Source organism: Polypterus senegalus, chromosome 10, assembly GCF_016835505.1.
Source record: "Polypterus senegalus isolate Bchr_013 chromosome 10, ASM1683550v1, whole genome shotgun sequence".
Classification (NCBI taxonomy): Eukaryota; Metazoa; Chordata; class Cladistia; order Polypteriformes; family Polypteridae; genus Polypterus; species Polypterus senegalus.
The window spans coordinates 169,444,971-169,471,290 of NC_053163.1; the positions used below are offsets into that span (position 1 = coordinate 169,444,971).

The following is a 26,320-nucleotide window of genomic DNA, read 5'->3' on the forward strand; positions in this document are numbered from 1 at the left end:
AGACACTTCTTAGCATATCGTGGTGGAATGAGCCTGTGGCTACAAGTGCTCAGAGAGAGAGAGAGAGAGAGAGAGAGAGAGAGAGAGAGAGCTCCTCCTGGGGGGGATTTTTCATGATGACATCCAATTTGCCACCAGCCTCTTTTCCACAACAGCTTCCAGCATCTCCAAGGTTTGCCCAGTGATGGCACCGGGTGACCACAGTGAAGACCACCACACCGGCTACTGTGGACTGGTAGAACATTTCCAGCAGCTTGGCACACACACCAAAACACCTGAGAGTCTCCTTAGCAAGTCCGATCTTCTCTTGCCCTTTGGTCCAGCGTCATCGTGTTGTCAGATCAGTCCAGTTGGTTGCTTATGTGGACCCCCAGGTGCTTGTAGCTCTGCACCACTTCCACATCCTCTTATTATTTTTATTAGCATTGTAGTACCTGGTATTAAATGATTACTTCGAGATCCCTGGTAATACTGAAGGTATGTTTTCTTATATTAAATTGTTTGACACTTAATCAGTAAGTTTTTAGGCTTTCATGTCCCAGGCCGCAGATGTCTCCATTGTAAAATGTGGGTATTTATAGGAAAAGCTTAACTTTAGAACACAGTTTTGCATGGTAAACACAAATGAACCACGTGGGTGAAGAAGTAACAAAGAAAAAGCCTCAAAGAAGCCCCAAAAATGCAAAGTCTCTTTCAAAAGCAGAGACGTGTGCTCATTTCGTTATGTGTATTCTGTTATGTAATGCTTTTAAACAGTCATTAAAAAAGGAGTTTTCATATCACTACACAAGTCTTAAAGATACTAACACAAATAATGAAAACTAACCTCAGTATTTCTAAAGAGACACAAAACAAGACTTAAGTTAAGTTGCTTATACGAGGGATATCCAGAAAAAAAGGTTACAAGTGCCCTGGAGGGTGCAGGGAATTTTTTTTTCGAAGGTTGGCATACCTGCGTGTAGGGGGGTCCTAACGGTCAAAATAAGCCCGGGACCGCGTCAGTCAGTTGTGAAATGTCATCACAGCAAGCGAGTTCGTCAACCTCTGCTGAGGCCGTTTGCTCCACCTACCGCCGATGCGAGATTCGTTCGGTCATCAAGTTCCTCACTTTGCGTCGCAAATCCGCGGCCGAGATCCATCATCAGCTTGTGGAAACCAAACTGAAAGAATTCTTGGGTGGGAAACGTTTTTCCAACGATGAGGAGGTGAACGAGACAGTGGAGAAGTGGCTTTCGGAGGTGGAGCGGAGCGTATTCGACGAGGGTATAAAAAAGATGGTGCCCAGGCTGAAGAAGTGCATCGAAGTTGACGGCGATTATGTTGAGAAATAAACACATATTTTGGAACATACCCTGTAAATTTGGTTGAAATATATTCATTTTTCGATTTTTAACAGCTGTTGTAACCTTTTTTTATGGATATCCCTCGTATTTTCAAAAAAAGAAGAAAAACCTCACCAAATCAAAATATTCAAAATTGTAGTCAACAGAATATTAATCCACAAAAAAACACATTAATATTTCAAAACTGAGATTTACACTTAAATTGTTTGTTTTAAAAAAATACCCACCATCAAAATATTTAAAAGTGTAACCAACAGAACATTAATAAACAATAAAACAGAATTAAATACACTGAATTACTAACGGCAATATTTGAAAACAGTTACAAATCAAGCCTAATACTTAAATTGTTTCCACTTTCTATATACCTACCATCAAAAATCAAAAGACAAAAAAAAAAAAACACCAAATCAAAATATTTAAAATTTCAATCAACAGAACAATAATACATTATACTGTAAAACAGAATTAATACACCAATTAACTAACATGTCACCTCTAAACTGCTGGTTTACAACTTCACTTGGCCCACCTGTGTTCCACGTGGAAAACAAAGAAATGTAACTACTTGTGTCTCAGATGTTGTAAGTCACCTTGAATAAGGGCGTCTGACAAATAATACGTAATAATATTAATAATAGAGCTGCTGGCGTACGTCTGCAGTGATGTGTGGTGCTGTTGCTCTGCAGATGGATGTGTGTCTTCATGCCTTGCGTCCGCTCTTGCTGGGATAGGCTCCAGCTTCCCCGCTCCCCAAGCCTCTGCTGTATAAGACTGTGGATGGATAACCAACTGCCTGCCTTTTTTTGTGAACAGAGTGCTCTCTGCTGGAAGAATAGAGAATGACGTCTCTGTTATCAACGACTTTATTTGTCCACGGAGCACCCTCTACAGGATATATGTGGAATGACAACGTGAAAAGGCCATATCACTTCTGATTTTTTCTTTTCCATTTGATAAACATGATTTGGTAAACGCAGATATATTGCAAAATGTTCATGCCCCTCCATTTCTCTAGCCTGATTATCCAGTTTTGGAGCCGGTATTCATGTCGTCATTACCGATGGGAACCAATGCGTGCGCTGCACGTCGGGAAGGAATTTAAAGTTACACGCGCGCCTCTACCTGCAAAACTGCGCGCATAATGGAGGGTCAGCTGCTCCATCTATCCATTCGTTTTCTAACGCCACTGTTGTCCCATGCGGGGAAGCCGTTGATTTATCATTTTATCACAAAGTACTTTGAGTTCGAATCACGCTCCAGCAAGACTGTTGCTCTGAAGATAATAACTCTAAATTAAGTAAAAAAAAAAAAAAAAACTACTTTTCAGTCACACAAAGGATGCCGGAGCTGCACAATAAAAAGTGGACAATTTACCCCAGGTGAAAAAGGTATATCATCATTCTCATTTTATGCAAAAGTAAAAATATGTACAATAATTGAAGGGTTAAAATGCATCTGTATAATATTCTTATTTAATGTATAAGTAAAGATGCAAAATGAGAGTTTAATATACAGGTATATATTATTATAATATATAAGTATGTGTCATTCTCATTTTATGCAAAAGTATAGGTTTCTACGGTAATGAAAAGGTCAAAATATTATGACGACCAACGGGACGACAGGAACGACCCACACCAATTTAAGAAAACCCGAAGTGAGCGTTTTATTTTGAACCAACAAAATGAACCACTCCACATACGAGCTAAGCTAAGTTTTGGACACGGGAGACGCCTGATAAACTCCATAACGTCCGAACCGACAGGTATCGATCCCCCTGCACTCCCATACCCCTTCGTTACTCTTCTCTCCTTCCGAAGATGAATTTCCCATCCTGCGACGGCTATTTAACTCCCGCCACACGCAGACTCCGCCCACCTGCCCTCGTCTTCTGGAAGGTTCCGCGAAGAGCGCCGCGCTCTCTTAGCCGGTACGTCTCATCGCTGTCAATCTTATCCTTGGGCCCGCCTACCCGCTACAATACAGTATGCATATGACTGTGACAGTATGCATATACTGTGACTTTGTAGTATTTAAAATTTAGATAAATGACCTGTCTGATCTTTGGATTTTAATTGTTAAAAATAGCAGCTGATTAGATATAATTTGATTTTATCCCCAGATAATTGTATATAATATACTCCTTTAATGGAAAAGTATAGATTTGTAATAAATTGCTTTCATGAACATTATAGTAATACCATATTTTATTCTCTTTGCACTGCTATAAATAGTTTCTATTCATTTTAATTCAATAAAAAAGAAGTAACTGCCCCTTTGGGAAAGGAACACTTGATCAGTACGCACAATTAAGCAGCACACTTGAACAAACTGCCAAATCTGATTCAAGTGAATTAGAATAACAACACTACATTTGACTTATATAGCAATTTAATATTGCTCAGGGTGTTGCAATAACAATCAAAAAGAGACAATAAGAATAAAAGTGCAAAACGAGTGAATACATGATAGTGAGCACGCCTGCATTCATATGTATGTAAAAAACATTTGCAAAGTAATTGTGATTTTGAAATTCAGTGCAAGTAATTTGTTTGGGGGTGGGGAAAAATTTGTAAATACTGCAAATTTAAATGTTTATATACTTAGCCTATGAGGTCAGAATGGGTCAGGTCAGTCCGCTTAAATTGCACTGGACAGATGCGGACATACTCTGTCGGCGGAAGTGACATTGAACCACCACTGGCAGACTCTGCAGCTTTCTTTTTGGTGGCCAAATGTACAAAACACTTTTGCATTTACTAAATGTATTGTTCTAGTAAATCTGAAGTACAGTGCATCCGGAAAGTATTTACAGCGCAACACTTTTTCCACATTTTGTTAAGTTACAGCCTTATTCCAAAATGGATTCAATTCATTTTTTTCCTCAGAATTCTGCACACAACACCCCATAATGACAACGTGAAAAATGTTTACTTGAGAATTTTGCAAATTTATTAAAAATAAAAAAAACTGAGAAAGCACATGTCCATAAGTATTCACAGCCTCTGCCATGAAGCTCCAAACTGAGCTCAGGTGCATCCTGTTTCCCCTGATCATCCTTGAGATGTTTCTGCAGCTTCATTGGAGTCCACCTGTGGTCAATTCAGTTGACTGGACATGATTTGGAAAGGCACACACCTGTCTATAGAAGGTCCCACAGTTGACAGTTCATGTCAGAGCACAAACCAAGCATGAAGTCAAAGGAATTGTCTGTAGACCTCCAAGACAGGATTGTCTCGGGGCACAAATCTGGGGAAGGTGACAGAAAAATTTCTGCTGCTTTGAAGGTCCCAATGAGCACAGTGGCCTCCATCATCTGTAAGTGGAAGAAGTTTGAAACCACCAGGACTCTTCCTAGAGCTAAACTGAGCGATTGGGGGAGAAGGGCCTTAGTCAGGGAGGTGACCAAGAACCCGATGGTCACTCTGTCAGAGCTCCAGAGGTCCTCTGTGGAGAGAGGAGAACATTCCAGAAGGACAACCATCTCTGCAGCAATCCACCAATCAGGCCTGTATGGTAGAGTGGCCAGACGGAAGCCACTCCTTAGTAAAAGGCACATGGCAGCCCGCCTGGAGTTTGCCAAAAGGCACCTGAAGGACTCTCAGACCATGAGAAACAAAATTCTCTGGTCTGATGAGACAAAGATTGAACTCTTTGGTGTGAATGCCAGGCATCACATTTGGAGGAAACCAGGCACCGCTCATCGCCAGGCCAATACCATCCCTACAGTGAAGCATGGTGGTGGCAGTATCATGCTGTGGGGGGCAGGAACTGGGAGACTAGTCAGGATAAAGGGAAAGATGACTGCAGCAATGTACAGAGACATCCTGGATGAAAACCTGCTCCAGAGCGCTCTTGACCTCAGACTGGGGCGATGGTTCATCTTTCAGCAGGACAACGACCCTAAGCACACAGCCAAGATGTCAAAGGAGTGGCTTCAGGACAACTCTGTGAATGTCCTCGAGTGGCCCAGCCAGAGCCCAGACTTGAATCTGATTGAACATCTCTGGAGAGATCTTAAAATGGCTGTGCACCGACGCTTCCCATCCAACCTGATGGAGCTTGAGAGGTGCTGCAAAGAGGAATGGGCGAAACTGGCCAAGGATAGGTGTGCCAAGCTTGTGGCATCATATATTCAAAAAGACTTGAGGCTGTTATTGCTGCCAAAGGTGCATCAACAAAGTATTAAGCAAAGGCTGTGAATACTTATGGACATGTGCTTTCTCCGTTTTTTTTATTTTTAATAAATTTATAAAAACCTCAAGTAAACTTTTTTCACGTTGTCATTATGGGGTGTTGTGTGTAGAATTCTGAGGAAAAAAATGAATTGAATCCATTTTGGAATAAGGCTGTAACATAACAAAATGTGGAAAAAGTGATGCGCTGTGAATACTTTCTGGATGCACTGTAAGTTATGTTCTTGTATATTCAGTTTTTGCCAAAAGCGCTTCACTTAGTATGACGTCCACAAACCACTACTGGTACTGGGAAACTCAATGAAAACTTGTATCATACCATTAATATTTAATTATGCAATGTTCAGATTCAGAATCTCAATGTACCTCCACATAGGTCAGCTGTGGTTTGCCACGCCGCCTCTCTCGCTTTTCTTTCTTTTTTGTGCTATTATAAATCATCTACTATTTCTTGATCAGCTGTTGTAAAGACAGCCATTATCTCGGTTACTTGCTCTTCTTTTTTATGACAGTTAAAATTCAAACCTTTTCCAAGGCGTCACACAATACACCCAACATCGCATCAGTTTCGAGCTTAAAGTCACAGGTACTCAACCTGCAGATCTCGGTCGATCCCTCCTCTGCGCTTTTTGAGCCCTGATAGATGTTATCGACGATCGGTTGCCTGAGCTGCTGAAATCTCACGAGTGCGCGCAAAACCGTGGATTGCGCGAGTCCGTCTGTAAAGCGCTTTCAGGCGAGGCTTACTTAATTTCATAAGCGCGCTTCGTGGAATACCCCCTTAGGTCCAGTTGTCTGCTAGTCTGGTTTCAGTCGGCTCTGGTGTTTCACTTGCTCTGATGCAGCACAGGATCAACATTTTGGGTTTCAAAGTCCAGTAGTCTACGGTGTCTTCCCGACCAAGCGGGATATGCGTTGAGAATGGAACTAACTGGTCAACTGTAATTGTAAAACGATCAAACGCAGTCACTTTGAACTTTATGACAAGTGCATGTCCAATAAACTTTTGGATTTAAAAAAGCGAATAATAAAAAATAAATAATACAAGTGAGCGCAAAGATAACAACAAACGATTGCCATGAAAGCGATAGGCATAAATATATAATATATTGATAAACATGAAACAAATAAAACTGAGAAAATAGCGCAAAGGTTGTCGAGAGAATGTATGAGAACAGCGAGGATCATGGGATTGTTCTTGGTATAGTCGAGGCATAGCTGCGATTCCTGACAGACGATCTTCCACAAATTACGGCACAGAAGTAGGCTCGAATCCCGCTCGCGGCACACTGCTGCACGGAATAAAATATCTCCAAAATAAATACAAGCTTGTCTTGTAAACAGATGGTGGTTTGAATTCTGCATTGCAGATGTAGTTGTTTAGTTTTCTTTTTAATTAAACAAACCCTTTAATGAATGATTGATTTGTCAAAGGAACACGTGAACAACAAGCACAGTTAAACCTCACACTTAAACCATCTGCCTGCCCATTCTGTTGAATCAGGATTACCAAATAATAATGCATTTCACTTACTTATATAGCACCTTTACCAGGCTCTCAATCGCTGCACAGATAACCAAGGTACAATAAAAATGAAAGCACCATAAGAATGAATAAACAATAGTGCACAGCCTTATGTATTTATAAAATTTGGGAAGTAATATATTCTAGTTGATGCTGAAATGTAATTAATTTGAAGTAGGTAACAATAAATATTTGAAACATTGCAAATGGAAATGTTTGTATACTTAGCATGAATGTGTTCTAGTAAACATTACAACGCCATTGGTAAACACCATTAGGTTTTATATATATATATATATATATATATATATATATATATATATATATATATATATATATATTCAGGGTGAGTCAAAATTATTAATGGTACTGTTAGGTATATACTTATATACTATTTTTGTGGACAATTTATGTACCACCTATGGTACATGCATTGAACCTGATGGCGGACAGGTTGAGACCTTACTCTAAATGTTAACATAATTTTGACTCGCCCTGTATATATATATATATATATATATATATATATATATATATATATATATATATATATATATATATTCTAACTTAGCAAGCAGTGGGCACAAGGCAGGAACAATGGACAGGGTGCTAGTCTGTTTGCAGGATAAATCATTCACAATCACTTACACACAAGTGCCAATTTATTTATTTATTATAATTTATTAATTGATTGAAATTACAGCATATTTTTTGTGAAGAATTGAACTATTTATATTTATGATTTTTTTCTGTGTTTGCCTGTTGATCTAGGCAGAGTTTGGCTGTATTTTCCCCCTCTAGTGGGCATTATTGGAAGTGCTTTTGGGATTTACCTCCTTTGGAACTCTAGTACATAACAATCGGAGGAGAAGCATTTGTATGCTATTTATTTATTTATTTTCAGGTCTCTCTACAGATGTTCTATTAGGTGTAATTCTGAATTTGTGGTGTGTGTTTGCAACAATAAACTTGGCGTAGTCGGCAGGCTTTGCCCTGTGGATAGGTGATGTGTGGTAGTGGTGATACACACTTTGGTGAAGGTTAAGTGAAAGAAAGAGAACTAAGCTGACATCACCAGCAACCTTCACTTTGCTCACAATCTTTATGAACAGATACTGGAATTCTGAATAAGAGGGGCTTCTTCTGACCATCCTTGTAATCCATCAACAGCTACCATGCATGTGGTACGCAAATCTAGCTGGAGTCCAGATTATGGGTTATTACATCACACATGCATGTATACACAGTCTGTTATTTACATATGCATGAAGCAGATTGGGCAGCAGTCTAAGGGGTGAGGTGGAGTACGCTTACAGTACACATGCATGAATGTTTCGCATATGCGCGTCACAAATACGGTAGGTATCACATATTGGGTAGTGACAGCCCCATCCAACATGGCTACTATAACTGTGTTATTTTTTGCTGGCCCCTAGAGTATCATGGACCACTATGACAAAAAAAAAAAAAAAAACCAGTTCATCCATGATGGCTGCATGGTGAATTTTCCACAAAAAATTTGGCAACAATCGTTACTGGTGAACCCATCAAATTTGTTCTAATTTGCTGAAATTGTCCCAATCAACTCTACTGATGATCCTGATGTGACTTCATGTTATTATGGAGAAATTTGGGCACTTTAATGGGTTCTTATTAAAATGTGTTAATGTTCTAAATAATTATAAAGCTATTCCTTTCCTTAACCATTGTGGTCACAGAGGTCGGAGGTAGATTTGGGAGCAGAGCAGGAACTGGCCCAACTCATTACAAGACACCATGACAGATACACACACAATCTATCAATTAAAAATGGCTAATTAATCCCAGGCATGCCTTTGGAGTAAGTGGGAGGACAAACAGTACACTTAGAAAAAGTCCACCAGGACTTGAGGAGAACCTACAAACCCCACATAAACAGCAAATAACCTTGGAACCTTAGAATTAGAACATGGCCAAGTCAACCACACAATGCTCTGCAAGATGAAGTTTAAGTAGCTTTCAGGAAATCTCAGAAACAAAGACTACTATACGTTGTACACAATTTGTTCTGTCTGTTCAGAATCTCTTTTGTCTGGGGCCATGCCATCTGAAAACTCCCATCTTCATTTATTTTTATATATATTACATTTTTACTGCAGTAATTAATTAGGAATTATTGGTCTTTATACACCAGAAAGACTATCCTGGGGTCTTCTGTCGGAAATATATACATGTGGTTCATCTACCTTTTCAGTTAAAAATGAACTCGCCCAAACAATGAATTAAAAAAAAAAAATTAAAATGGCAAAGATGAAGTCAAGAAAAAAAAGTTTTCACTTTCAATAATATGTATTTTTGTAATTATACAGCACATCATATTGTTATTATTCTGTAAAATGAAACTATGATTAAGCATTTCACCAATGTTTATTATATTTGTACATTATTATGTTTATTTACACATTTTGCACACATCTTTACTAATAAAAGGCAAAGCCCTCACTGACTGACTCACTCACTCACTCACTCACTCACTCACTCACTCACTAATTCTCCAACTTCCCGTGTAGGTAGAAGGCGGAAATTTGGCAGGCTTATTCCTTACAGCTTACTTACAAAAGATTCATTTCGAAATTCTACATGTAACGGTCATAACGGTTGATACCGGTCGACAACGTCCACCATGTTGAACTTTCTTATTTATGGCCCCATCTTCATGAAATTTGGTAGGCGGCTTCCCTGCGCTAACCAAAACCGATGTACGTACTTTTTTCGATGGTATGATGCCACTGTCGGCCGCCATATTGAACTTTTCAACGGTCTTTGTTACTTATGGGCCCATCTTCAAGAAATTTGATATGCGGATTTCCAACGCTAACTGAATCCTACTTACAAACATATATACGTCCATAGTCTGCAGCTCGGTCACCGTGTGAGGCGGCGTTGGGTCCCCCATCCCAACGCCCACCACGTTGTTGGCTGCCTGCCTATATAAGGCGGTCCGTCGCTCCGGTCTCTACATTCCCTTCCTTGCTTCGCCACGGGATTAACGTCTCCCTGCTGATAACTGCAGCCTTTTTATTTAATCCACGGCTTCTCTGCTGTTTTATTGTTCATTTATTATGATTATAGTTATTGTGTAGGTATTTTAGACTTACTTGTTCAGGTACCCATTTCCTTTATCATTCCAACCGTACCCCTATTAACAAGTCTATCGAGGTGATCACGATTGATCAAAGAACTGTCACTTACCAAGTGGTTTCTATGCCCGGAGATGACACCTGCCTTTTCCATTCTCTTTGTTACATATTGCACGGCCATATCAAGCTCACTCTTGATATCCAGAGGAACATTGTGTCTTATGTATTGAATGACTGGGACAGGTTCAAGGTGTGGACTGATGACGGTACAGGAGATAATTATACTACACAGGAGCACTAGAAGAGTGAAATGATTAAGACCTTCAGCTATGGTTCTGCATGTGAGTTGATGGCTGCCGCTGAATTGTTCAGTTGTCACTTCCAAGTGTACCAAAATGGCCAAATATTTTACACCTTTGGACAACCGCCAATGCCTCTTAAACATCTTAAATTGACAGGAGACGATTTCAGTAGTGGACACTTTGATGTTTATGAATGTTTAAACTCTCAAAAGCTGGATGTGAAGTTATCGATGAAACTGGTTGTATACTTACAACGCTTGACAGATGCCGAATGTCACTTCAACACAAGTCCTACAAATACTGTCGTAATTGAAACAAACCATGAAACTGAAACCGATTATGACAGCAGCAATCCAAGCTTTGAGATTTGAAACAAGCTTTTGCAGAATACATTAACTGACAAGAGTCTGGCCCGCCCTTTCCAAGTTTTGGTAGTCGTGATTCGTCAATTCTTGTTAACCGAGCGAGCTGTCATTGGCCAATTCTTGGTAGCCGATACGGGCTGTGAATGGTCAATTCTTGGTAGAAGAAACGGGTTGTGAAAACTGTTTAGTGAATGATTTGTCAAGGAACACACGGACAACAAGCATAGTTAAAAATCACACTTAAACAAATTGCCTGCCCATTCAATTGAATCATAATTATAACATAGGTCTACTTTATAAGCATAATTTATAACATCAATGTTAATATAGAGTATAACTATAATTATTATTATTCTATATTGGCATTGATATGAACGATTTGTGAAATTAGTGTTAAGTATTAAAAAAAAGCTTACCAGTCTCTTGTTTTTACAGGTACATATATACACAGTATATATATACATATATATATATATATATATATATATATATATATATATATATATATATATATATATATATACATATAATTTTTACTGCAGTAATTCATTAACAATTATTGGTCTTTATATACCAGAAATACTTTCCAAGGGTTTTTTGTAGGAAATATGTACACATAGTTGATTTTCTCTATGATTTGTATTTTTATAATTATAGAGCACTTCATATTATTATTTTTAAAGCTCATTCTGTAAAATGAAAGTATGATTATACAATTCAATGTTTATACATATATCTTTCTTTACACGTTTTGCACAAATATTTAATAAATGTAATAAACTTAACCAAGAATGTTTTAAAAAATCATTCAAAAAACGTGTAGGTGAATGTAAATATATCTGCACAAACCGACACTCGTGAGTAACATTTTTAGACAGTTCAAAAAGAAACGCAAATTGCAAAGCGTATGTGTGCCGACTCGAACAAGCTTTAGCAGAATACATTAACTGACAAGAGTCTGGCCCGCCCTTTCCGAGTTTTGATAGTCGTGATTCGTCAATTCTTGTTAACCGAGCGAGTTGTCATTGGCCAATTCTTGGTAGCCGATACGGGCTGTGAATGGTCAGTTCTTGGTAGAAGAAACGGGTTGTGAATGGTCAATTCTTGGTAGCCGATACGGGCCGCGATTGGCCCGAGCTTTCAATTCTTGGTAGAATCTTGGTAGCAGAAAGCGATCCGATTGGTTCTCGCTACCAAGAATTACCTCGACTCACGGCTGCTCGGGCGCATATACCAGAAATTATTTCAGGGACGCGAGTTCGAATCCCGCTCAAGGCACATTGCCGAATGGGGAAAAAAAAAACTTTCTCTTCAACGAACGGTGCTTTGAATCCTACATTGCAGTTGTAGTTTGTTTATTTTTCTTTTTTGATTAAACGAAAACTGTTTAGTGTATGATTTGTCAAGGAACACACAGACAACAAGCAAAGTTAAAAATCACACTTAAACAAACTGCCTGCCCATTCTATTGAATCATAATTATAACAAATAATAATGCATTTCACTTCCTTATATAGTGCCTTTACTATGGTCTGAGACGGCTGCACAGATAATCAAGAAGGATAAAATAAAAATGAAAGCACAATAAGATTTAATAAATAATAGTGCACAGCTTTGTGTTTGTATGTATTTATAACATTTGGGAAGTAATATATTCTAGTTGATGCTGACAATTGATTTGAAGTAGGTAAAAATAAATATTTGGAAATATTGCAAAGGGAAATGTTTATATACTTAGCGCAAAATAACTATGTGTTCTAGTAAACAGCATACACACCACTTATATATATATAGCATTGTCTGAGTATTAAAGGTGTAGGTCTACTTTATGAGCAAAATTTAGTGTTAAGTATTTAAAAAAAAAAGCATACCAGTCTCTTGTTTTTACAGGTACATATATATATACACAGTATATATACATAATATTTACTGTAGTAATTCATGAACAATTATTGGTCTTTATATACCAGAAAGACTTCCCAGGGGTCTTTTGTAGTAAATATGCACACATAGTTGATTTTCTCTATGATTTGTATTTTTATAATTAATGAGCACTTCATATTATTATTTTTAAAGGTCACTCTGTAAAATTAAACTATGATTATACAATTCAATGTTTATTATACTGTATTTATACATTATTATATCTGTCTTTACACGTGTTGCACAAATATTTAGTAAATGTAATAAACTTAACCAAGAATGTTTAAAAAAATCATTCAGAACATGTGTAGGTGAACGTAAATATATCTGCACAAACCGACACTAGTGAGTAACATTTTTAGACAGTTCAAAAAGCTACGCAAATCGCCAAGCAAGCGTCTGTGTGCCGACTCGAAGAAGCTTTTGCAGAATACATTAACTGACAAGAGGTTGGCCCGCCCTCTCCGAGTTTTGGTAGTCGTGATTCGTCAATTCTTGGTAGCAGAGCGAGCCGTCATTGGCCAATTCTTGGTAGCCGAAACGGGGCGCGATTGGTCAATTCTTGGTAGCCGATACGGGCCGCGATTGGCCCGTGCTTTCAATTCTTGGTAGAATCTTGGTAGCGGAGAGCGATCCGATTGGTTCTCGCTACCAAGAATTACCTCGACTCACGGCTGCTGGGAGTCATAGCTGCGATTCTTGAGAGACGATCTACCAGAAATTATCGTAAGGAGGAGGGTACGAATCCCGCTCATGGCACATTGCTGAATGGAAGAGTATATCTCGAAAATAAATAAAAAAAAACCAAACTTTCTCTTCAACGAACGGCGCTTTGAATCCTACAATTGCAGATGTAGTTGTTTATTTTTCTTTTTTCATTAAACAAAAATTATTTAATAAATGATTGATTTGTCAAGGAACACATGGACAACACACATGGTTAAAAGCACACTTTAAGTTAAAATCACACTTAAAGAAACTGCCTGCCCATTCTATAGGGTGGTCCAGATCTAATTATGCAATTTTCATTACGTTATAACTTATTAAGTTCATTACATAGAAAATCACCCGAAACCATCGAGAAGTGTGCGAACTGACGACGTGAAGAATTGTCTTCGCGCTGAGCTGGAATCGTCCCTGCATAAATCAAAGTCATTCAAATGATCTGGATCTGCATAATTAGATCTGGACCACCCTGTATTGAATCATCTATACTAATAAAAGGCTAAGCCGTCACTGACTGACTGACTGACTGACTCATCACTAATTCTCCAACTTCCTGTGTAGGTTGAAGGCTGACATTTGGCAGGCTCATTCCTTACAGCTTACTTACAAAAGTTAAGTAGGTTTCATTTCGAAATTCTACACGTAACGGTTATAACGGTTGACGACATCCGCCATGTTGAACCTTCTTATTTATGACCCCATCTTCACGAAATTTGGTAGGCGTCTTCCCTGCACTAACCGAAACCGATGTACGTACTTATTTCGGTGCTATGATGCCACTGTTGGCTGCCATATTAAACTTTCCAACGGTCTTTGTTACTTATGGGCCCATCTTCAAGAAATTTGGTACGCGGGTTCCCAACGCTAATTGAATCCTACTTACATACATATATACGTTCATAGCCTGCAGCTCGGTCGCCGTGTGAGGCGGCGTTGGGTCCCCCATCCCAATGCCCACCACGTTGTTGGCTGCCTGCCTATATAAGGCTGTCCGTCGCTCCGGTCTCTACATTCCCTTCCTTGCTTCGCCACGGATTCACGTCTCCCTGCTGATAACTACAGCCTTTTTATTTAATCCACGGCTTCTCCGCTGTTTTATTGTTCATTTATTACAATTATAGTTATTGTGTAGGTATTTTAGACTCACTTTACATTGTTCAGGTACCCATTTCCTTTATCATTCCAACCGTACCCCCATTAACATGTCTATCGAGGTGATCACTATCGATCAAAGAACTGTCACTTACCGAGTGGTTTCCATGCCCGGAGATGACACCTGCCTTTTCCATTCTATTTGTTACATATTGCACGGCCATATCAGGCTCACTCTTGATATCCGGAGGAACGTTGTGTCTTATGTATTGAATGACTGGGACAGGTTCAAGGTGTGGACTGATGACGGTACAGGAGATAATTAGACTACACAGGAGCACTAGAAGAGTGAAATGCTTAAGCCTTTCACCTATGGATCTGCATTTGAGTTGATGGCTGCCGCTGAATTGTTCGGTTGTCGCTTTCAAGTGTACCGAAATGGCCAAATATTTTACACCTTGACAACCGCCAATGCCTCTTAAACATCTTAGAGTGACAGGTGACGATTTCAGTAGTGGACACTTTGATGTTTATGAATGTTTAAACTCTCAAAAGCTGGATGTGAAGTTATCGATGAAACTGGTTGTATACTTACAACACTTGACAGATGCTGAATGTCACTTCAACACAAGTCCTACAAATACTGTCGTAACTGAAACAAACCATGAAACTCAAACCGATTACGACAGCAGCAATCCAAGCAGTGAGATTTGAGACAAGATTACTGTTCACATGGCCGACTGTACGTTACATGCTCAAGTGTAAGCTCAGCGCACAGCTTGGTCAGATTACAACCAGAGGGCCGAACTCACAACGTGATATACAAAGAGATCCTTAACAAATAATTATTGGTATATTTTTCCCTCAGTTTAAAAAGGTTTAATTTTCTTCTTAATAAAAATTTTAAGGCAGTACTTTGCCGCTGCGAAGCGCAGGTAGTTTGCTAGTAATTATAATAAATAATAATGCATTTCACTTCTTTATATAGCACTTTTACCATGGTCTCAGGCGGCTGCACAGATAATCAAGAAGGGTACAATTAAAATGAAAGTACAATAAGAATGAATAAATAAACAGCCTTGTGTTTGTATGTATTTATAAAATTTGGGAAGTAATATGTTCTAGTTGATGCTGACATTTAATTAATTTGAAGTAGGTAAAAATAAATATTTGGAAATATTGCAAAAGGAAATGTTTATGTCCTTATAGTAAACAGCACACACACCATTTAGTTAATTATATATATATATATGATAAATATAATATAATATATGTTTAGTTAATTATATATATCTATACTAATAAAAGGCAAAGCCCTCACTCACTCACTCACTCACTGACTCATCACTAATTCTCCAACTTCCCGTGTGGGTGGAAGGCTGAAATTTGGCAGGTTCATTCCTTACAGCTTCCTTACAAAAGTTGGGCAGGTTTTATATCGAAATTCTACCGTAATGGTCATAACTGGAAGCAGTTTTCTCCATTTACTGTAATGGAGATGAGCTTCAACGCCGTGGGGCGGAGTTTCGTGTGACATCATCACGCCTCACGTAATCACGCAGTACATAGAAAACCAGGAAGACCTCAAAAAAGCGCTGAAGAAAACATGCATTATATAATTGAGAAGGCAGCGAAACAATAAGAAGCGAGCGAGTGACATATACAACCATATTCATGAGTTCTGCTACTGAAACAAAGCACGATGTAAACCTACACTTTAAATTAAGTTCATAGACAGGCTGCGCTGGCGTTTGTAATTTAGTGCCTGCCCATATAAGGCCGTCCGTCAGCGCAATCCAATAGCAAACTGCCACGGGTAAATATTCACGGGTGAAGGACTGTGCTTATGGAGAGGAAGATGAGATGGTCAGGGTGGTGTTTGACACAAACTCAGCGAAACTGCGAGAGAAAGTTTTAAGTGCCAGGACTAAGGTAACATTAAATACAGCCATGGACATAGCACGAGATGGCACCAGCACAGCTGGGAACCTTCGATGCATGTACACCGAGTGGCTCACGTGAACTGACGCAGTGCACAGATAAAAGCAACAGTTCCAAGAGCTGAACAAAACCGAATTACACAATTGAAAAGGCAGCAAAAAATATGAAGCGTCTGATAAGCATATTCATAAATCCAGCTACTGCGGAAACAAAGCACACGGTGGAAAAAGTCAATGTCCCGCTAAAGGAAGACAGTGTAAAAAACCCGTGCATGCAGTGTGTCAGGTCTCAGATAAAGAAGAAGACGAGCTGTTTATTGATGCAGTAAGAAACGAATCGATGAATGAAACCTGTCATCTTTACAACGATTGACAAACACGGAATGTAACTTGAACACAACACATCCTACAAATACGAACCTGATTGAAAGAAATAATGATAATCAAATCCTTGATGACAGCAACACTCAGTAACACTCACAAAACAAATACTGTATATTGACAGTCATGTTACGTTATTTTTAAAATGTTCCCTTTTCTTTTTCTACCTTTTTAACACACTACTTCTCCGCTGCGATACGCGGGTATATATATATATATGTATATATATATCCCGATCTACATACTCGAATAATGGATACTTTATTCGCCATCAATGATTGTTTTGGTAAAGCCATACTCAGTGTATTCATTAGATGAACGGTAAAAAAGTAAGAGCGAGGGAGGATGACTCATTGAGGCATGCAGGCTGTAGTGCGCGTCAACTCTATCTGAATTGCGCGATCACATTTGAAAAAATATATCTTTTCAAGTTCTATTTAGTCCATATGTGTCAAACTCAAGGGCGCGGGCCACATCCGGCCCGGCGTGTAATTATATCCGGCCCGCGAGATCATTTTATATACTGTATTATTGTTATTAAAGCCCAGGTATATGAAGCGCTGGTAACACAATAAACTACAGATCCCATAATGCAGCGCTTCAGCTGCCTTGCCGAACACTTACCGCGTTAATCAAGTCTACCTTATGATGCTGCAAGTTATTGCGAAGCTAGAGTTACTGCGCACTGAGTTTGCACGGCGCTTTGGTGACTTTGAAGAACAAAAAAAGTCCGTCTACATGCGGCTCGAACCTCGTGCATGTTTGGTAGCACATATCTGTGTGACAAGCTCTTCTCAGTGATGAAGACTAACAAAACAGCACACAGGAGTCGCCTCACTGATGAGCACCTGCAGTCCATCCTGAGAATCTCCACAACACAGAACCTCACACCAAACAGAAACGAACTTGTGGCCAAAAAAAGATGCCAGGCGTCCAGCTCTAAAATGACATATGAGCAAAGACAACTGAATGATTTGATTTGTTATTGCACGTAAGAGCGGAGTCAACCGTTTTAACAAACAGCGTATTGCACTGATCTGAAATAGCTGTGTGTGTATATATGTAGATATGTATGTATATGTATATATATGTTTATATGTGTGTGTGTATGTATGTATATATATATATATATATATATATGTATATATATATATATATATATATATGACAACAACACTCATCACTCACAACAGTGACAAAACAATTACATTGACAATCAGGTTACGTTATTTTCAAAATGTTTCCTTTTCTTTTCATTGCTTCTTTAACACACTACTTCTCCGCTGCGAAGCGCGGGTATTTTGCTATATATATATATATGCTATTGTACAGCATAGTTAGATTCGTCTGAGTATTAAAGGTGTAGGTTTATTTTATAACCATATTTTATAACATCAATGTTAATATAGAGTATAACTATAATTATTATACTATATTAGTATTGATATGAATGATTTGTGGAATTAGTATTAAATATCTATATCTATATATATATAAATAAATATATGTATATATATTAATGTATATATTAATTATATAATTTGTACTGCAGTAATTCATTAAGAATTATTGGTCTTTATATACCAGAATGTCTTTCATATGGTCTTCTGTAGGAAACATGTACACATAGTTCATATCTTTTCAGATAAAAATGAACTCACCCAAACAATGAATTAAAAAAGAAAAAAGCTTTTAAATTGGCAAACGACGAAGTCAAGAAAAAAAAGTTTTCACTTTCTATGATTTGTATTTTTATAATTAGAGCACTTCATATTATTATTTTTAAAGCTCATTCTGTAAAATGAAAGTATGATTATACAATTCAATGTTTATACATATTATATCTTTCTTTACACGTTTTGCACACATATTTAATAAATGTAATAAACTGCACCAAGAGTGTTTTAAAAAATCATTCAAAAAATGTGTACGTGAATGTAAATATATCCGCACAAACCGACACTCGTGAGAAACATTTTTAACCAAAGCGTCTGTGTGCCGACCGGAACAAGTTTTTGCAGAATACATTAACTGACAAGAGGCTGGCCCGCCCTTTCCGAGTTTTGGTAGCCAATAAGAGCCGTGATTCGCCAATTCTTGGTAGCCGAGCGAGTCGTCATTGACCAATTCTTGGTAGCCGATACGGGCTGCAATTGGCCCGAGCTTTCAATTCTTGGTAGAATCTTGGAAGCAGAAAGCAATGCTGGTTTTCGCTACCAAGAATTTCCTCGACTCATTGCTGCTCGGGGCACGATAGGATATCATGAGGGAAGTGATTGGCCGAGCTTTTATATTCTTTTGTAGCCGACATGGGTTGAGATCGGGTTTCTTCCTACTTACAATTACCTCGGCTTACGGCTGATGATTACCTCGGGGTGAACTTGCACAGTCATTGATTAGAATATGTTGCTTAGAAAACACCCCTCCACACCTCAAACAGCGATACAAATAAAATAGAAACTAAGGCCCCAGCGAGATTTGAACTCGCGACCCCTGGTTTACAAGACCAGTGCTCTAACCCCTGAGCTATGGAGCCCCTCGCGTTGTTTAGTTTTTTCAGATTTACAAATATATTTATTAGGCTATTTATTTTTAAAAGCAAAGGAATATTCATATTTAGGTATGTATAGATAACACATAAAACAATTGCAAATTGGACTGTACTAAATAAAAAAAAATTCTACCGCCCGAACAGGGACTTGAACCCTGGACCCTCAGATTAAAAGTCTGATGCTCTACCGACTGAGCTATCCGGGCTCTATACCAATAGTAACGTATTCATTTTCCTGTATTTTTACTTTGTGATGTAAAACTTATAAAATTGATTTGGCGTTATTGCTTTACTATTGTATTGAGGTGTTTTTATTTCTGTAACACAAGGTTCTTTGGCTTCAAATACAGTAATTGACATAAATTCCTATAAAATTGAAATTAGGTCCCACCGAGATTTGAACTCGGATCGCTGGATTCAGAGTCCAGAGTGCTAACCATTACACCATGGAACCAGTTAGCGCAGTTTGTTTTTTACGAAGATTATGAGATATGTGAAAGTGCCATTATACTATAGAATTGCAATTCTTTGTATCATTTAAAATATAGTAGAAGTGTTCACATGTATTTTTAACGATGGCTACGGCATCATGTAGAAATGTATAACCGTATCAGAATGGTACACGTTTCTCTGGAGGGATATTGAAAGTGTTATTTACTGCTCCTTACGAACAAAACAAAATACAACGAAAAACGAAATAAAAAACACAGAAAATACAAAAAAAACACCCTGTGTTCCTTTAATAACATAATGAAGGCTGCTTCTGTGGAAATGGCGCGGTGGCCAAGTGGTAAGGCGTCGGTCTCGTAAACCGAAGATCACGGGTTCAAACCCCGTCCGTGCCTATTTTTTTTCCTTCAATCTCCATTGAAAAACGTATGAAATTAACAATGACAAAATAAACGGTTTGCCGAAACAACAATACGCCGTAAACAACGTATCGAAAAAAAAAGTTACTCTTTACGAAGACGTCTGTAAGCAGACGGTACAAAAAACTAGAACAAGAATTTATAAACAGTTAACAATCAGGTGGAAGACTCTTGATCTGTCATTTAAGATTCTGTTCTTTCATTGTATTTCTACATTTTATAATTATTATTGCCATGGGTTGGGGCGTGGAGGGATTGGGCGTGAGTCTGAATTCTCATTGGTTGTCATTTTTCATTTCCTCTTTGGTTAAAGCCGTATTACAGTCGGTTTGGTACTCTTCAAATTATACATACACCAAGAATATCGGCTCAATTTACATTTCTTAAAACGTCCTTTTTAATGTATTAAAATAAAAATATTCAATCGAGTCCAAAAAAAGCTGAGTTTATCGCGAGCCACGAACCATCCATCCACATCGTGCACGACCTTCCCTTCATTTCTCCCACAATGCGCAAAAAGAATGAAAAACGAGAACGTGGTCACATGCAGGGAGGCTTCAGTCAAAAATAATCGAGTGACGATTGCAGGCTACGAAGATTCATGAGCCAATGGGGAAACAATTCCCGCCTTCCAGTGCTTGATTGACAGAACTCGAATTTAGCTAAATTACATTTTTTTTTAATAGAGACAAATGCTCATTCATTACATTTCCCGATTTTTGTAAATATATTTTAATTCTACTCTTCGCTGTAATTTTCGAATTGGACACCTGTCGTATTCTTTGTGCACGAGTTCGATTTAAAGCTATACGCCGTTATATTTACATTCATTCGGCTTTCCTTAACACTGTTGCCTGCGTTTTGTTAAAGTTATCAAGGCGACGCGGGTTTATATGCATCACCTTAAATTTTTACAGAAAAGTGTGGAAACAAAATAAGTGGAGATGCCGGGGATTGAACCCGGGACCTCATACATGCGAAGCATGCGCTCTACCACTGAGCTACATCCCCACCACTGGCTACTTTCGTTTTATTTTTGAACTTGTTTGTGTTCAGATTTTAGCAACCTGCGGAAATGATGATTTTTTTTGTATTGTGTACAGTTTCCAATATTGCAAAAAAATAAATAAATAAATAATAATAATAAATAAAATAATAACAAGAACGAATTAAATATGGTGAAATTTACTGCAAGAATGTGAAAACGATAATTGAAATGTAAATCCTGAAAAGCAGAACTCCGGGTTGTGTGGGTCCTCGTAGAACTATTCCTTAAAAAAGCGCCATTTCGTTCTTGGAAGATAAACGTCCAAATAAGTAGAAGAAAAACTGAAATCTTTAATGTGTGGATGGCCACCTAGCAGGATTAAGAAAATCTGAATTGAAGCTGAACTGATAAGAGTAATTAAATCTGAATTTAGCTCGTGTTGCTGATTCACAAATCTGCTACCGTCTGTTATTTTTGTATAGAGCTTGTTGAAGATCTAAATACATAAAGCTAACCGAGGATGGGTCTTTTGCGAAATAAAAATGGTTTCCATACTGCATCGCTCTGAGGAGCCGCTCTGGCACCTTTAGTTTTAAGAGTGTACATTCAACCCTGGCAGCGGAAGGGCGCTGGAGCCCACCTCAGCAAGCACAGGGCACAAGGCAGGAACAATCTCTGGTCAGGATGCCAGTCCATCACAGAATGAACCAGTTTGGGCCAGTTTGCTATCGCCGGTCCATCTGCATGTCTTTGTACTGAGGGAGGAAACCAAAGCACCAAGAAGACCCGGGGAGGGAGAACATGCAGACGTCACACAGGGAGGACCCCAGTTGTGAACGCTGGTGCCCTCGATAGGAGGCAGCAGCACCATCACTGCACTACTGCCATGTCATACCATAGCATGTCAAGTCATATCATATCCCACTTTCTAATCCTGTTTAATCCTAAATGTTATATTATATTATAAAATATGCACTCGATGTTTTTGACTGTTATTCATCAAATCTAACTTGTTATTTTTAGTTGAACCATCTTAATAATTCAAAAAAAAAAAAAAAAGTTATTATCACTGCCATTCCACCCAGAGTTATTGAGTATCAGTTATGTTCAAAAGGTTATTTGTACTGCATCAGCATCTGGAAAGCCATTTCATTCATTTAATTTCTACAGGAATTTTCAGATGTCTCGTCCATCACAGGCTCCACTAATAACAGAGACAAGTCGGACTTCAGTTAGGTTGTGGAGGACGTTGTCTGGTGGTGCAGGGACAACAACCTGCGACTCAGCACCAGCAAGACAAAACAGTGGGTGGTGGACTTCTGGAGTGCCAAGGAGCCCCTGAGACCACCAGCCGTCACTCAGGGAGAGGACGAGGAAATGGTGCAGAGCTACAAGTATCAGTGAACCTGGACTGGTCTGCCAACAACCAGAAGGGCCAAAGCAGAGTGGACTTGCTAAGGAGACTCTCAGGTGTTTTGATGTGTCTTTCAAGCCGCTGAAAATGTTCTACAAGTCCATAGTAGCCGGTGTGGTGGTCTTTGCTGTGGTCTCCTGGGGAAGCAACCTGAGCTCAAAAGACAACACACAACATCTGTGAACAAACTTATCAGGAAAGCCTGCGCCATCACTCGGCAAACCCTGGAGATGCTGGAAACTGTTGTGGAAAAGAGGCTGGTGGCAAAATCGGATGTCCTCATGAAAAATCCCCCCCAGGAGGCGCTCTCTCTCTCTCGGAGCACTTGTAGCCACAGGCTCATTCCACCACGAGATGCTAAGAAGTGTCTTTAGGGGGTCTTTTCTGTCTGCTGCTATCAGTTAATTCAATGTTTCCTCCTGATGTGCTCTTTGAGTTCATTTTGAAATTTCTGCATAATATGCATTGTTTGATTGATTCGCTGTATTATTTGTACTGTGCTTCTGTATTCTTGTTTCTTTAATATTTCCCTATTGGATTAATTAAGTTTATCTAATCTAATCTTTATTTCTGTTGGTCAGGACATGTTTTCTGTTGGCTTGTGTGAGTCCTCACATAAACATGGAAGTCAATCGAAGCAAAACCAACCAGACAATGGCGTGAAAACATTTACTGTGATTTTGGTCTTATGCTGTGGTCTCCTGGGGAAGCCGTCTGGATACACTTATCAGGAAAGGCTACTCCATCACTGGGCGGTCACTGGACACACTAGTAGCTGATGTGGAAAAAAGAGGATGCTGGCAAAACTGGACATCATCATGAAAAATCTCCTCCAGGGGGCGCTCTCATGGGGCACTTTCAGCCACGAGCTCATCCAATCACAGCTTGCTAAGAAACACCTCTGGGGGTCATTTCTGCCTACTGCTATTAGGCAATTCAATTTTTCCACCTGATGCGCTCGTTAAGTATAATGATTGATTAATCGATTGATTTATTGGCTGTATTATTTGTCCTATGAGTCAGTACTCTTACTTTTTATGTTTCTTTTGCTGTATGCATCTGAATTTCCCCTTTGGACTACGAAAGCTTTTCTAACCAAATCAAATCAATGATTTAATGTCATTTAGTTTGAATGACTGCACATCTGGTGTAATCTTAACATCACTCGTTTGGTTTTATGGAAGGTAAAGGAATAAATAGATTTTTAATAATAATCAATAATAACATTTTCATACCCCACTGATGTGATTATCTTGTTAAAATGGTCAGTCTCCGGCCCCAAGATCAGTAAATACTGTACAATTACTTGTCTCAAAACTTCTTTCTTGCTTACCTGAAAAATCTCAGAAAATTTTCGTCAGGTAGTAAAAGAAAGTTTTGCCAGTGAGAAAAAGCGGAATGAAAATGATGAAATATATAAATACATAGAAGCACGAATGGATGAATGACCGTGTCAAAAGCAACAATAATACGTGTTATTAGTTGTCGTAAGTCAGAGGTGCCCACACTTTTTCGGCTTGCGAGCTACTTTTAAAATGACCAGGTCCAAATGATCTACCTACATTATAAATACTATATATATATATATCATTCGAAGTCTGCATCACAATCTGATTGTATGGGTGTTTACCTACCAGGAAACGCGTGTTGGTGGTCTGCAGGTCGACAGACAAGCGCCACGGGTGCCCTCTCAGTTGTGAGAAGCAGATCATTGAATGTTACATAGTTAACTGTCAAATAATGCAAAGAGTACGCGACACGTGCTTCTCCCTATTTTGGGCTCATCAGGCGTACACACTTCACTGCACCCCTCATCGGGGATCGAACCACGGACGTCAGACAAACGCACTTCGATTGTGACATTGTGCGAAAAAGAAAATCCTCTTCCAATTCCACATCCAGTCCATACCCTCCCTAAACAATTTTTTTAAACCGTTTCTTTTGTCGATATAAATTGGAAGGCTAAGTAGATCACTTCCGGAAATTTGCAGTAGCTCGCCCGTTTGATCGTGCGTGCGGGATGACCAGTTTGTGAGAAGAAAAGAGATCTCAGACTAGCCGCCCTGTATGTCAATCAAGTGGCAAATGCCATAGGGAGGATATCTGATAGACTAACATTTAAAAAACATTTTTTTAATGCAACGCGATCTACCTGCACTGCCTTTGCGATCTACCGGTCGATCGCGATCGACGCATTGGGCACCCCTGTCGTAAGTCATTGCATTACATTATTAAAATACAATTAAAATTTATTTAACGTTAGGGTGGTGCTTTCTTAAGTTATTGCCCAGAATAAATCAATGCGGGTGCGCGCGCCGGAGCCATCGGCCGCTCTTTCACTTTTTAGGCCAACCTGAGATGATTTCTGCGGGTTCAGGCAAAAGGAATAGACGGATCTCGTAAATGAATTTGACTAACGCCTCAGGGCCGTTTAGTTTGACCGCTAGGTGGCGACCTCTATTTAAAAATGAACCGCAAAACAGAATTCGTGAGTTTGGCTGGGCCTTGGAACAGACAAACGCCGGCGGCCTTAAAGCAAAGTGTGTTCTTACATCGTGAGTTTGACTTAAGTGAGTAAACTGATCTAGAAACATAAAAAAAAAAAAAACAGAAAACGACACAACCACACATTTATAGCCATAAGCGGACTGATTTTTTTTTTTTAAACGAACAGTGTAAAGTAAGCTAGATGTGCGCAAGGTCCAGGTAATAAAAGGTCCGGTCAGATAATGTCGGAGACGTGGAAAAGAACAGTATTTCTAGAGGAAATAAACTTTTGGGGGATCTTTAGAAGAACAAGAAGATCTTAGGAACTCGAGATGTATTGACCACTACTGATGATGAACCCCGTGAATTTCGCTTCGCCGCGCGTATGATGTCACGGAAATATTCGGGATAATATATAGATAGATGGTGCTATCAAGAAATTACACTGAAAAGACAAAATATTAGACACATATACTGTTGAATTGAAAGTCATTACAACCTATATACAAATAAACAGAAATATATACTCTTTATCTGTGCTAGCTAAAACATCTTGAAATGAAAATAATCAACGTGGACCTCATTGTTAACATTTGCAGTGCACCATGCAATGTGTGTCCCTCTGTTATATGCCATTTGGTATGAGATTAGTCAAAGCAGTGTTAATGTTTGTAATGTGCCGTCTGTTGGAATGGCAGAGACATAGGAATTTGATGGGCACACAGATAGTGAGACACACAGACAGTTGTACTTTTATTAAGGTGGATATATAAATAAAGTAGAAATCAATAGATACTGTAGACACATGTGAAAGGCACTATATAACATACAGTATGAATGAATGAATAAATTAGCTATGACAATGAGCAGTCCAATAGACAAATGCATGCATTAATCAGTGATAGATAGATAGACAGATAGATAGATAGATAGATAGATAGATAGATAGATAGATAGATAGATAAAAGGCACTATATAATAGATAGATAGATAGATAGATAGATAGATAGATAGATAGATAGATGTGTAAGGCACTATATAACAAATAGATAGATAGATGTGAAAGGCACTATATAATAGATAGATGGATGATAGG

General features: G+C 38.7%; 5 non-coding genes across 5 annotated transcripts; 1 reads left to right on the forward strand and 4 right to left on the reverse strand.

The window, feature by feature from the left end:
• Window positions 1-19,378: 19,378 nt before the first annotated feature.
• trnat-ugu lies at window positions 19,379-19,451 on the reverse strand. Its single transcript has one exon. It is a non-coding gene; the product is annotated as a tRNA-Thr (tRNA).
• A 148-nt stretch (window positions 19,452-19,599) lies between these two features.
• On the reverse strand, window positions 19,600-19,672 carry trnak-uuu. The gene has a single exon. It is a non-coding gene; the product is annotated as a tRNA-Lys (tRNA).
• Window positions 19,673-19,848: 176 nt separating this feature from the next.
• On the reverse strand, window positions 19,849-19,920 carry trnaq-cug. The gene has a single exon. It is a non-coding gene; the product is annotated as a tRNA-Gln (tRNA).
• Window positions 19,921-20,239: 319 nt separating this feature from the next.
• Window positions 20,240-20,311, forward strand: trnat-cgu. Its single transcript has one exon. It is a non-coding gene; the product is annotated as a tRNA-Thr (tRNA).
• Window positions 20,312-21,274: 963 nt separating this feature from the next.
• On the reverse strand, window positions 21,275-21,346 carry trnaa-cgc. Its single transcript has one exon. It is a non-coding gene; the product is annotated as a tRNA-Ala (tRNA).
• Window positions 21,347-26,320: the final 4,974 nt, after the last annotated feature.